The 12,470-nt window shown below is 43.8% G+C and overlaps 1 protein-coding gene across 3 annotated transcripts in view; it reads left to right on the top strand.

The window, feature by feature from the left end:
• The window catches only part of FAM110B (family with sequence similarity 110 member B), a 116,407-nt gene that overhangs the window by 24,032 nt on the left and 79,905 nt on the right, over window positions 1-12,470 (top strand). For all 3 annotated transcript variants that reach the window (XR_004315935.1, XM_032469894.1, XM_032469895.1), the window contains one exon: window positions 3,681-3,770. The gene's annotated coding sequence lies outside the window, so the exon portion shown is untranslated. The remainder of the gene's footprint in view (window positions 1-3,680; window positions 3,771-12,470) is intronic.

Raw genomic sequence — 12,470 nt, 5'->3', positions numbered from 1 at the left:
ATGTGTTACTCTCCATGGGTCCTCAGTCGTGTTAGGAAGGCTACCCGTTTACGCTGAGGTTTATCTTAGACTAAACGTTATTAGACCACTGTCTGAAGACCTGTTAAAAGACCACAACCAGTAGGTTGTAGGAAGCTGCAGGACAGTAGAATAATTTAGTTTCCCTGTAAGCAGTATGATTGACGGCAGGTTTTGTTTTTTCTTTTTTGACGGTGTCCAGGTACTTAGCCGTCAGGTTGCTATCATCCTGCTTAAGTATTGGAAGATGTTGACACCATCTGCTGAATGAGTTTCAGATCTTATTGCCGAGGTTCGTGATTTTCAGGTTAAATAATGGTGGCACGGAATTTTGTTTTGTTTGTTTTTAATCAGTTTTGTTGAGACAGATACTGTATATACAATTAAATTAGCTGATTTCAGTGTATAATTCAGCGAATTTTCACAGATACACACGGTCATGTCCCCACCACTACAGTCATGACACTGGACCTTTCCATCCCCCAACGTGGTCTGTCCTGCCTCTCCGCAGTCAGCCTCTGCCCCTACCACCGACCCCTGGTAACACTTGATCTGCTTTCTATTGCTGTAGTTTGTTTTCTCTATAATCTCTTATATATTTAGCCATTTGTGTTTGACTTCCATCCCATGGTGTAATACTTTCGAGATTCATCTATGTTGTTGTGTCATCAGTCATTAAGTAGTATTTTTACTACCAAGTAGCAGTCCCTTGTGTGAGACACCACAATTTTTTCATCCATTGACCAGTTGATGGACATTTGAGTTCTTTCTAGTTTGGGGCCATTATAAATAAGACTACCGTGACCATTCTTGTACAAGTCTTTGTGTGGAATTTGTGTCTTTAAACCTACCTAGGGGTGGAATTACTGAGCGTGTGTAGAGGGGATCTTCTGTCATCTGTTGGCCTGTTTTGATTTATCTTGCCCTGCTTCCCCACGTGGAATCTCTTTACTGAATCTGTCAACTCAGAAAACCGTATGTGGAGGTACGAACTAAGGCTCTAAGCACACATGCTCACACATCTACATCTGTCATGTGCAAACCTTGACTCGGGTGCCACCGTGAAGGTCCCTTCATGGTCCCAGTCTGCAGTAGGTGAGGGCATCCTCTCATGCTTTCTGGTTCTCTGGCAGCTGCGGCCGTGCAATGTCAATAACTGGGAAGTCAACCCATGACTGTGGATGGTAAGTCTCTGATCTGGGTAGGTTCGGTGCTCCTGAATGACTCCAGAGTTGTAGAGAATAAGAGTCCTGTCTGAACTCATGGCTCTAGGAATAATTTACCTTGAAATCCTTACTTTAAAGACTGCTTATGTAAGCTGTCAAATCCCTATGTCTTGCTGGATAGCTTTCTATCAAATCGACTTGAAGAGGTAGCAAAGCTATGATTATGATTTGACTACAAACAAGAAAGGGAAATTCTATTTTTAGAGTAGGTTTATATAGGTTAGACAGCCTCGGAGCATCCCGAGTTTCATTTCCCGTTTCTCAAGGCCCTTAAAAAGGTTGAATCTAGCTGGCTCAGTGGAGCAAAAGGCAGAGATGTTCTTGATGGCTTTTTTGAGCAGTGTTTCCTATTAATACACAGTTGAGTTGACTCACCAAGTGGTGTTCATTCCGTGTAGAATAATGGATGTGTAGAAAGATGGATGAAATTATGAGTGCTGAAGGGTTATTTATGAAAATTAAAGATCAGTTATGACCTAAGAGAGCACTGGGTTGGCACCTACTAGCAAAACTGAGGTCTAGGACCAGCTGAGCTGTGTGACTTTGAAGAGGTCACTTGGCCACTCTGGGCTTTCATTTCCTCAGCTATGAAGTGAGTCAATTGAAAGAATATGTGCTGTGAATGATTTTTATTGGGATGGCCTTGAGTCTACATGGCAACTTTGAAAATACATCCAGTCCTGAAGTTCCTTGTATATGTGTGACTTTCTACCTCTGAATCATTAGAGTCAAAGTTCAGCTCTTTCTTACTTTCTCTCTTCCAAAGTATGAGAAGGAAAAGGCAGAAATAGTGTTAAAGATGAAAAGGAATTTTTGATACAACTTGAGGACAAAACAAAAAGTACTGTTTTCAAAATAGTAAAATACAAAACTTTTATTTTGTTATTATGGGTTACAATCAATTTATGTTGGACCAGAGGTATTTTGGATGAAAATTCCTCTAATGTCCTGTTCAAAGTCTATGATTGTATTCATTTGCATTCCTGGAATCCCATGTATTTCAGCAGGCAAATAAAATAAAGTCTTAAATTGCTGGCAGTAAGCAATCAAAAAGAGCCATGGAAATTGGAGTTTCCATCTCCATTTTAATTTAGTACTAGTTTTTATTTTATGTTCTTGTTGAACATTGTTGGGTAATGAGTCAAGGGAGGGTAGATTATTTTGAAAGCTTTAAATGCGAGAGTTGGAATTATCAGTCTTAGCTGTTATTTAAATAGACATTTTCAGGCTTTCTTTTTCTTTTTCTTTTTTTTTTTTGAAGCTATTCGAAATCTAGGTCAAGATTTGCACCCTAGCTCATAAAATTCTGGCATGTTGTTCATTACCAGTCACTCCAGAAAGGAGATAATGGTGGTGGGGGAGCTGGAAATCAGCCTTAATGAAGTAGTTCTTGGCCATCCTCTGTTGAAGTCCCAAGTGCCTCCTTGAAAATTTTACTATTGCTGACTCCTATTGCCATGCAAAACATAGAGTGAATCTCAATCAGAAAGATACCTGTTATGGTCAGAGCATCTTCCCTGCCTTTTTGCTCACTCCCCTTTCAAGTAAATGAAGATATGGTTATCTGGACTGACCACACAGGTCGAAAGCAGACCCTAAGGGAGGAGACGGTGACGTTTTCCACCATGGTATTTTTCTTGTGAGCTGCCAGATGTCCAGATAATGATCACTTGCATGAGTCATCTGAGTCTCTCCTAGAAGAGTAAGAACATTTATGTGACACCCAGACTTGGGGACACAACTTTCCTCCAAAAGCCCCAGTTTCTTTCCTTCTGTCACATTGTTTCTGGCCATAAGAACATGCCCGGTCCATGTTAATTATTTCTTTCCTAAAAATGAAATATTGTAGACCCCAGAATTGGGGTAATGTCGCCTCCAAGGGCTGTCCTTGCTCCAGGAGAAAGGAGGCTCGTGTTTGTGAGGTTGTGTGGGAGCTGTGTGCGGAGGACGAGGAAGAGAAAATGCTGACTTGCAATGTTTTAGTCCCCTGCAAACATTAACAAAGTTTCTGAAATATAAACACTGTATCCTTTTGCCTCCCATGTGATGGGGTTTCTTGTGAAAAGGCTACATTAGTTCCTGCCAGGTTTTTGTGGATTAGAAAGACTGTGGGTTGTGCTAGGGGTGTGGAGCCTGGAAAAAGCCATGCTGGGGTCTCCAAGAGAATGGCAACTCACAGGCTCGTTTGGGTATCTTCCATTAAACTCACAAACAAAGCCAACACTATAGTTGATTTTTATCTTCTTCTAGAATTAATTTAAAGTTTTACTAGCACAATTGTATTAGGAAGAAGCTTTGGACCCAGTTTTTCCCCAGGTATATTAGGAAATCCACTGTCTCTGGTACACAGTGATAATTGGTTTCTTTTAAATGATACATTAAACATTATTCACTTTTATTCTCCAGGATAATGTTTAATCTGTACTTTTATTTTAGAAATCTCCAACTGGACATCCCGGCGCCTGTCCTGTTAAGTCTAGAATTGGAAGTCAGCAAGGCTCTCCACGGCCTGAGAGGGAAGTAAAGGTAATTACATGTTAAAAAGTGAATTATTAAATTCATGTGTTCATCTGTGATCATAAAGTAATGACAACCCCTCATTTGTTGAGCAGAATGTGGGTGTTCCCCTGCCCCTGCCTCCTTTTCCACCATCTCCCTCCTGTTCACCCTCCTTCCCTCCCTCCCTCCTTGTCCCTCCTCTCCTGCCCCCCCCCCCAGTCCCTCCTTCTCTCTCTGCCTTCTCCTACCTTCTTCCCTCCTCTCCCTCTTTCCACGTATCCACCCAGCAAAGGTGTGTGGAGTCCGTCCTTCGGGGCCACTGGCGGGAACAGGAGGGTCTGGCGGAAACAGCCTCTGAAACGGGCGGCCCACCCAACTCTGCCGGCTCCTGCCTGTCCCATCGCTGCCCCCAGGCCCTCCCCCTCGGCCCTGAAATGCCCGCGCTTCCCCCGATCTCTGTGAAGTTGCCTGGCGTTTGCTTGCGGTGGCTTTTTCTGCAGGTTCGGTGGCTGCCCAACCTCCTCGGTTAGATGCGCAGTCACTCGGGTTGACAGAGCAGGTGTGTACTGTCTCCTAACGGGTGAATTTGTAAATGTGCTCGCTTGGTGTGAGACCTGGTTTATTTTTTCCAACCACCAACATAATACATACCTTGCAAAAAAAAGTTAAATGATCCTGATCCATAACATAGAATGTGACCATCTACACCAAAGCCACTACCCAGAAATAATGCCAGTTAAATCTGGGTGCACACACCTTAATTCTTTTCCTCTCTTTGCATATACTAATGTTGTTAATGAAGGTGTTCTATGAAATTTTTAAAATTTACTTAAGAATAGATCTTGAGTAGCATTAGAATCCATTAGCATGGACCAGGCTTTGATCGTGATCCAAACATCGGGTTATTTTGGTTTCTCTCATTGGATAGTGTTGTTTTTCCATCATTCTTTTTTTTTTTTTTTAAGTATTTCATTTATTTATTACTGTATTATTTAATCATTTTATTTTGGTGTGGGAGGGTAATTAGGTTTATTTATTTTTTTAGAGGCGGTCCTGGGAATTGAACCCAGGACCTCAGGCATGCTAAGCATGTGCTCTACCACTGAGCTCTCCCCTCCCCCATCTTCCCTCGTTCTTAAATGTGAAGTATATGAACACATTATCACCCATGCTCTGTGGTTGTTCTAAAACTATAAAAAGGGAAGCAAACGGGAATCTGACAACGCTTGATTCTACCATATCTAAATTAAAGGAGGCTTGTAGGAGGAATGTTGACATTCTTGTCCCTGTACTTCGAATCTAAAATGCATTCAAGCCATTGGTGTATTAGAGAATTTCTTACTCTTTGACACATCTGGTTTCCTTACACTTGAAACAAATGGCATTACTTGAAAAGAGGAGAGGACATAATTCAGGTGATGGTGAGTCACCCCTGGAAGTGAATGTTTTTGAGCCCTGCCTGGTTATCTTTGCTCCCGTGCTTGGCATCTTGCTGCTCAGTGAAGCTGGCAGCTGAACGGAAAATGCAGCTTGGGAATCGGAGCACTGAGAGCCCCTTTGTTAGGACGCTGAGAATATGATGACTTTTCAAACTTGCCCTTAGTGTTACTGTAATACAGCAAATAAAGACGTTTCCGTGTGGGAGGTATTTTGTGTGGTTTTGAATGTGGTAAAACTCGGTCTTGTTCTGTCCTGCATTTAGGATGCTGCTGGGCTGGAGTCCTGTCTCTGCTTTCTTTCTGCCCTCCCTCCTCATTCTCCCCCTTCTCTATCTAACCCTCTTCCTCCTTCAACCCACCTGCTTACAAGATGGATCTTACTTGTGGCCCCTGTCTGTCCTGGCTCTCTCAGCGGCCCTTGTGCTATGACCTGGACTTCCTCCAAGGTCCTGATGAGAATTCCCACTACCAGCAGTAACGAGGCTTGAGCCATGACGCCACCCCTCCCTTCCTGCTGCAGAGTTGTGCTCCCACAGACCCCCCACTACATCACCGGCCCCAGGAGGGAGCAGTCAGCCCCTCTGCTGGATCCACGGTGCTGCCTCTCCGCTGTTGACTCAGAGCCACCTCCCAGATGGTTTTGCCAGTGTTCTTTGCTGTATCTTTTCTCAGCTGATTTGGGAAGAAAACATTCTGCTCTATTAGCATCCCGACTTTGTAGCAGAGAACAGAATAATGGTTGTGTTCAGCGGGAGACACTGAGGCTCAGCCAGAAGTTTTATGTTCTCTTTGAAATCAAGACTTACTCTCTTATCTGCAGCGCTCATTTCTCACAGTGGAACTCGAGCAGTGTGTCTCCTGATCTTGCCGCGTGTTCTTCCGGACCGCACACGTTAGCCTCTTTCATTAGGTGTTTTGTTTGTCTGTTTGTTTCGTTTGTTTTTGGAAATTTGCACGACTTTAAAAATTTGACTTTGTTACACGGTTGCACATAGGTTATGGTTTGTCCTGAGATTAAACAAGTAAACAGATACTTCTCAAAATTTGTTGCAGTGCCAAGTGAAAGTTTCTAAAAACCACAGAGTAGTTGAGTTGCTGCTCAGAATGGGATAAATGAGTGGGTCCCCCCCGCCCCACCCCCCACAGATGCACACCCGGAGGTGACCTTTGATTTAAACTTTCACTGAGTTTGCCTCCTTATTTGCTTTTGGTATCGATCTGACCTGAGAACCATCAAAGAGCAAACCATGTAAGCAGGAGTATTTCAATATGTAGTGATATATGCAGTTCTTCAAACCCTTCAAAGCCTGAGAATTTTAATTTTTCTTCTCCAAGTCCTGTCTTTTTGAATTTCTGTAGTATAAACTTAGATTTTTTTTCTTAGACTGAATTTCCCTGATTAATATCCAGTCATACTTTTATGTATGTATTTTTACTCTGTTTTATCGTTTAGTTAAAGGAGAAAAACATCTAGGGGAAGGTTTTGGCTTTTGAGGGTTTTTTGAGACCATTAAGTTATTGATAGACTTTTCATGTATTCATGGCATTAAAGTACAAGTTTGTTAATTTTGTTTTTCCAACTTAGTCTCTAATCCTGGCCTCTGATTAGTCTTCTACAAAACCTGTTATCAACAGTAAATGATTCTAATTGTTACATGTGATGATTTAAAAACAAACAACACAATACTTAGCTCTTTTTCAGGTTTTTGTACACAAGTGTGCGATTTGGCTTTTCTTTCTCTAAGGGGAAATTTGATTATTTTATTGATTTAAAATGTTTCCAATTTATGCTGCACACTCTGGTCATAAAGATGAAGTTCTGTTTTAAGGAGGAGAGCTATCTTTCACATTTTTTAGTAGCATCTCTTTTCCAAGAGTACCTGTTCTTGGCTGCGTCTTCTGACTTGTTTCCTATGTTAGTTAGAATTGGGAAGCAGATGCTTCTTTTCTCTCTTTCTCACTGCTGCTCGGGGCCACCAGGCCTCGTCATCTTGCTTCTCCTTTTCTCTGTCCAGCTGCCGTTTGCATGTCGTCTCAGAGGATGCTCTGCTTTCTTTGGTCTCTGTTACCTGAGCAAGTAGGCGTCACCAAAACCTGACACATGCAGGGACTGTCTGGACTTGAAATGCAGGCTGTAGGGGACCCAGTGAATTCCAGATTGTTCTGACCTAGTAAATCCCCCAATATTTGTTTCTTAATCTTCAAAAGGTACTTTTAGGAGGTTGATTGTACCTACTGAAAAAGCATGTCATTCTTCTCACCGTGAGTGACAGCTGATGACATAAAAATGTGTTGTAGACTTTTTCCACTTACATTTTAAAGCTCAGGCATTGCTCACTCTGGATCCGGTGGCCAGGCTGCTGTCACTCCTCACATCAGCCCTAGGACATTATCAGTGTCTGTTCTGTTTACTCAGAACTGGGGCGTATTTTCTGTATGAAATCGAGGAGTGTTTGAGATGGAGGTGTTGCAGGTTTCACTTTAACTCCTTATTGTACGGAGGAGAAAACTGAGACCACTTTGCAGTTGCCTTCATTTAATATAAATGCAGCAAAGATATCTTTTTCTATTGTTGTTAATGGAGGTATTCTTCATGTAATTAAAATATTTACAAAAAATAACTAGTGCATTAAGTCATATTAAAGGTGATCAGCCTTCAGTATGCACCCCAGGAAGGGACAGCTTTGTTTAAACTGGGGCCTCTGGGAGCAGAGCTGGCTTCCATGAGTGTCCTCAGTGGCCATGTGGTTGCACTTGCTCCTTTAATAGTTCACCTAACACACGGGCATCCACAGTACCATGTGAGAAGGCAGGGCTGGTACTCTTGAGAAGCTCAGAGATAATCTACCAGAGTTGTTACCTGACCCCCTATTTCTGTAAATTTAGCATCTGGTGGGGCCACCAGAAATCCCCGAGGAAGCTGAGCAAAGCATAGCAGCCCTGCGTTAGGGTTTATGAACTGGCATGTCCCCAAGTCCTTCTGGGGTAGCCCTGCAGGGTGTTGCCCGAGGTGCCTGGGATTAGGTTCCAGGTGAAACTGAGAAGGATCCTTGGGGGCCTTCCCGGGAATAGGCCTCCCCACCCCTGTCCCCCTTGTCCCCTGACTCTAGTTTGTGAAAAAGCTTTAACCTCCTAGGCCTTCCCCCAGTTCCAGAGAACAAGTTTTGTCAGAAATTTTTTTTTAAAAATGCAGAAACAAAGAAAGGCAGCCAAGCAAGACAAAATAATAACAATTCAAGTGTAAAACAAAGTCAAGGACCTTTAGTTCCTCTTCAGGGTGTATAGATAATACCCTGAACCAGAGCCTTGAGTTGTTTTGCAGATACTGAAACCCTGAGCAGGTGGACAAAGTTAACTGCATGCTGACCACCAACAGGCAGACCCCAGACTGATTGGAACCAAAAGGTTGATGATTGAGATTCCCCAAACATCACCCTGTTACCTCACCACCAGCCAATCCGAAAAATTGTGCATGAGCTGATCACACACCCTGCAACCCTCTCCTTCACTCTGTCTTTAAAACCCTCCCCTGAAAGCCATCGGGAAGTTCGGATCTTTTAAGCATGAGCTGCCCATTCTCCTTGCTTGGTGCCCTGCCATAAATGCTGTGCTTTTCTTTACCACAACCTGGTGTCAGCAGATTGGCCTTGCTGCTCATCGGGCAAGTGGACCCACATTCACTTCGGTGACAGAGTGAACCTGGCTGTGTTAACAGCCAAGGATCTCAGGACCCCTCCTCGCTGGCCCCTCTTTAGGGAGGAGAGATGAGCCCTGGGAATGTTGGGAGGACAGTTCCCCATGAGAGACTCCCACATGTGGGACGTGTTAAAAATGCAGAGGGCTTGGTCAGTCTGCACTTGACTCGAAGAGTGAACCCACCTCCCTCGGAGTGAATGCAATGTCTTCAACACCTGATTGATTCTTTGCTGGTTGGCAGGGAACTGAGGGTGCCCTGAGGAACCCTGGGCAGTGTCCCCATGAGCACAAAACCCTCGTCACCAGCTCCTTGTTCCCTTTAGAACGTCTTGCCATCCCTGGGGAAGGTCTTACCAGTGTGGGGTCCCACTGAGTTCACATGGTTTTGCATTTTACTTCCTGGAACTTTTGTTTGCACAATTTTTAAAAGAGTAAGTAAGTTATCTCTGTTTAGAGGACTGTAAGGAGCAGTGGGAGGTGCACTGGGAATGTCCTGCCCTGCCTCTAACCTTGGTCTGAGTGGCCCCAAGAAAGGTCAGTCTCCCCTGAAGGTTCTTCTTCTTTGACCTGCTGCTCCTTGGGTCATTCCCTTATTTTTTTTTTTTTTTCCTGCAAATCATTTACATTTGTTTACTTTTGATTGGGACATAGAGTATTGTCCCCAAAACTAATTCATCTGTGTTCTGTGACAAATTATTGACTGTCTAGCCATCAAAAGCAGTTTGCTTTTCTCTGACATTCCATTTTCCCAGTATCCCAAAGAGTGCTCACAAAGAGAAATTGCTGTGCCCACACTTACAGGACCAGGAGCGGATGCTCTAGGGCTCCCCTTAGATTAGGACCAGGATTTTTTAAGCTCAATTTTAATGAGGCTTTAAGTGTCCCTTTATGATTTTTCCTTTCTCTACCATCCTTATTTCAGCAACCTTGTTAGCATACAGTTTATTGGTAAAATAAATTTTAGGGACAAATGTACACACTGCTTTTTTTTTTTTTTTAAGAGGGGTTTAGAATTGGGAAAATCTTAATTAGTAGGGCACAGCACAGTAACTTAACCACGTGAATAAACATTAAGTGGAAATGTTCATTTTAGCACCAGATAGGACCACCCTTTTCATCTAAAACATGGTGGTGTTTCCAACTCTTCTCTTGTTCTGCTCTTTTACCAAAACTTAAAACATCCTATCATGATGATGTGTTTTGGTGTTCCTCATCATTTAATTGGTGGTGATATTTCAACCAACATGTTAGCAGTTGTTATTCTGTGATATGGTGTCTCCCCGCCACATAGTGACTCGTCATTATTCTGTAGCTCCTGCCTGTTTGGGAGACGCCGCCATCAGAGGAAGTCACTGCAGGTGTGCCGTGAGCTGGGGAGTCTTGTGGCCAGTAGGGAAGGCAAGGGCCTCACCCTGGTGGTGAAATTCACTCACCAATGTGGTCACCAGCTGTCACAAACGTGTGGCATCTAGGTTTTGTGCTGCACGGATTGGCGGCAGAAGAACTCCAGGTCGTCAGCACTTCCTGCTGTGAACATCTGGTAAGCGAGGATGTCCGCTAAACTGGTGCCTACATCACCACCCCCAGTTTCGGCTCTGAGACTCGGCAGTCGTATAGTCTCCTGCCCACCACGTGGTTGATGGACAGCTAACTTCGGCTGTGAGTCAGGACGCGGCCCTAGGAGCTGACGGTCCTTCCTGGTACCTGGGTCTTTCTTGTATGAAAAAAGCTGGGGTCTAGCTTCAGACCTGGGTAGCATTTGGGCTCAGATACGCCATATACACTCTCCAACCCTTACTTTCCTCATGTTTACCATGAGGAGAGATTGATTCTGATTCCTCTGCTTCTGTAAGACATGATTTTTGATTTGACTCTTCCAATCAGGCAGGAAGTTAGGACAAGCAATGCTATTGGACTGAAAATAATGTTATTCCTTCTTTTTAGATAACCACACTCTCTGCTTGATCCAGGATATTCCACTAATTACATTTGTGATGAAGACGTTTTCAAAATCACAGATGTTAGTTGATTTAAAAATAGAACCTGTGCATTTTGATTAAGCTGTTGAGAAACAGGGTTTGGCTGTTTTTTCCTGATCTTCTAACTAAATGCAATGGGAATGAGAATTGTGGGTGAAGTGATAATGTCACTCAGAGGTGACACTGTGTGACCCACTTGGTTTGGGGCTGCCTCTTACACAGACTGTTTTATACAACATACTTATTCCTGACTTATTCAGATTTCTGGTTTACCTGGATTTTTCGCTATGCAAGTTTAAATTTTGCCCAGTGGGATCTCCCCATCTCATTTCTTAAGAGAGGGGAGCTAGTTGAGTGACGTCAGCACAGCTCCTGGAGAACAGTCTAGGCGGGTAGATGCTCTGGACGACCGTGGCACAGCTGGATGCGTGTGAGCTGTCTGTGTGCAGAGTTCTGTGGGCAGGACTGCACTTTTCTCGTGCCCTCAATGGAGGGGCCAGGGAAGAACTTCTTTCCTGTGTATGTTGTTTTCCATGATCTGAAAGCCATAATCTGCATCAAAACCGGTTACCAAATCTCCCTGGACCTTTGTGTAAGAATTGACATAGATACAAAGCATCCGCCGTTAACATGCTGGGACCTTCTCTGATTCTGGATGTCCCACTTCACATTGTGGAAGTAGACCTGGCTCCCTCAGGGAACCAGGAAGGGACACTGTTTGCACTGAAGTGAATGAGATGATTTTCCAAGGTGCGAGCGTAACACAGCGGGGATTGGCTGATATTTAAAGAACAGGAATGAAAGCAGCAGGCACCTCACCCGGGAAAGGCGCGAGCGCTTTCTGACAATCACTGTCTTCCAGGATTTGCAGTCTCATCGACGGCTGATTATGTGCGCTGGACTTGTTAGTCCACTGGGCGTGCCCCTCCCCACGAGGGCAGGCAGCAGGTCACCGCCAGCCCTGGGTGGCCTGTGACGGACACCCCATGTCATAATCAAGCCCCAAGGTGCATGGGAGCTTGCCTTTCAGACCTAAGTTGCAATGTGAAACACGTGGTCTCAGGAAAACTCTTTCTTATAAATCAAGTGCTTTCATTTTCCTTCTGCAGTAAATCACCGACTAGTTCTTACACCCACGACAAGTTATTTAATCTCTTTCTGCTTTCATACTCTCACCCAATAACGCTAACAGCCAACCTGAATACTTACATAGTGGTTACTATTGCCAAGCCCTGTTCTGGCTGCTTTACAGGTGTTGCCTCGTTTAATCCTGACAACAGCTCTGGTTAGGTTCGGCTCTTGTCCCATTTTATAGATGAAGAAACCGAGGCACAGGGAGGTGAAATAGCTCGTCTAGGGTTACACCACTAAGAAGCAGTGAGTTAGGATTTGAGCCGGTCAGATTGGCTTTGGGTTTCCACTCTCTTACATGATAACTGTGTGCTTTCTGTCTGAAAAATTAACGTACCATTCCCTGATTCCTTTTGTTGGTTTGATTGTATGAATATACGTTTACCCTTTCGTGGGAGGTATTTGAACCACTGAATGCGATGACTTTTCACCTGATACTGACATATGTTTAGGGGGATTCGTGCTCCTTGGGAATTACTCTC

Source organism: Camelus ferus, chromosome 29 (genome assembly GCF_009834535.1).
Source record: "Camelus ferus isolate YT-003-E chromosome 29, BCGSAC_Cfer_1.0, whole genome shotgun sequence".
Classification (NCBI taxonomy): domain Eukaryota; kingdom Metazoa; phylum Chordata; class Mammalia; order Artiodactyla; family Camelidae; genus Camelus; species Camelus ferus.
This window is presented reverse-complemented; position numbering and strand designations above follow the sequence as displayed.